This window comes from Myotis davidii, unplaced genomic scaffold, assembly GCF_000327345.1.
Source record: "Myotis davidii unplaced genomic scaffold, ASM32734v1 scaffold134, whole genome shotgun sequence".
Taxonomy (NCBI): domain Eukaryota; kingdom Metazoa; phylum Chordata; class Mammalia; order Chiroptera; family Vespertilionidae; genus Myotis; species Myotis davidii.
The window spans coordinates 1767559-1769047 of record NW_006288853.1 but is presented as its reverse complement, the minus strand read 5'-3'; the positions used below and the strand labels follow the sequence as shown (position 1 = coordinate 1769047).

General features: G+C 41.5%; 1 protein-coding gene across 1 annotated transcript in view; it reads left to right on the top strand.

Annotated features, from left to right (window-relative positions):
• The window catches only part of SLC25A16 (solute carrier family 25 (mitochondrial carrier), member 16), a 34195-nt gene that overhangs the window by 336 nt on the left and 32370 nt on the right, over positions 1-1489 (top strand). The gene's annotated exons all lie outside the window — the stretch shown is intronic.

Here is a 1489-nt window from a genome sequence, read left to right as displayed (position 1 = left end):
GGAAGGGAGAGGGATAGAGAGTTAGAAACATCGATGAGAGAGAGACATTGATCAGCTGCCTCCTGCACATCCCCCACTGGGGATGTGCCCGCAACCCAGGTACATGCCTTTCACAGGAATCGAACCTGGGACCTTTCAGTCTGCAGGCCGACGCTCTATCCACTGAGCCAAACCGGTTTCGGCAACTTTTCATTCTTGATCTTGGATTGAGTTTGGACTTGGGGCCATTAAGTGGTTAATTACATTTGTAAGGTATATCTCATTGGGAATGGAAATGGAGGAGAGGTATACCAGTACAGCCTATAGGACAGGGGAAAAATACACATTAGCACTAGAAACTGGGGCAGTTACGTAATATAAAAATCTAGACACTTCTTTTTTGTTGTAACATAAAAAACCTTGGGGATGCCCTGACCGGTTTGGCTCAGTGGATGGAGCGTCGGCCTGTGGACTGAAGGGTCCCAGGTTCGATTCTGGCCAAGGGCATGTACCTTGGTTGAGGGCATATCCCCAATGGGAGATGTGCAGGAGGCAGCTGATGGATGTTTCTCTCTCATGGATGTTTCTAACTCTCTGTCACTCTCTCTTCCTCTCTGTAAAAAATCAATAAAATATATATATTTTTAAAAAAACAAACCTTAGGGAGCTTTTTCTTTGTATTGTTTTTATTGTGATAAAATATACTTCATATAAAATTTACAATTTAGCCATTTTTAAATGTGCAGCTCAGTAGTATTAATTACATTCACAATATTGTACAACCATCTCCGCTTTGGGGAGCTTTTGATTCTTTACATTAGACATGTAAAGTAGAAATAATCACATTATCTATGGGTCTGTATTTTCTGGTAGAAATTTAAAATTGGGGACCTGGGGGGAAATAAACTTGAAGATCGGACTCATCATTAGCGATGAGATGTGGCTAGAAACACCTTGCAGGGGCATATCCACCGAAAGAGGAAGAGGAGACAAGTGCCCAGTAATTAGGAAGGCTGGAGCAATAAGTATTGAGGAAAATAATAAATAGTAATTTATGAGACGATAAAAGGTCAGAACAACTTTGGTCACAAAGACTAGAAATGAATTTTGACCAGGGTGGAACCGATGAGATGCTTACAGTAAGACAACAGTGCCCAACGGGGTGGTTAAAAAAACACAGTGAGCCCTGACCGGTTTGGCTCAGTGGATAGAGCGTCAGCCTGCGGACTGAAGGGTCCCAGGTTCCATTCCGGTCAAGGGCACGTCCCCAGTGGGGGTGTGCAAGAGGCAGCTGGTCGATGTTTCTCTCTCATGAATGTTTCTAACTCTCTATCCCTCTCCCTTCCTCTCTGTAAAAGAAATCAATAAAATATTTTTTAAAAAAATTAAAGAAATAAAATGTCCATACTGCCTAAAGCAATCTATAGATTCAATGCACTTCCCATTAAAATACCAATGGCATATTTCAAAGATCTAGAACAAACTCTCCAAAAATTCATCTGGAATAAAA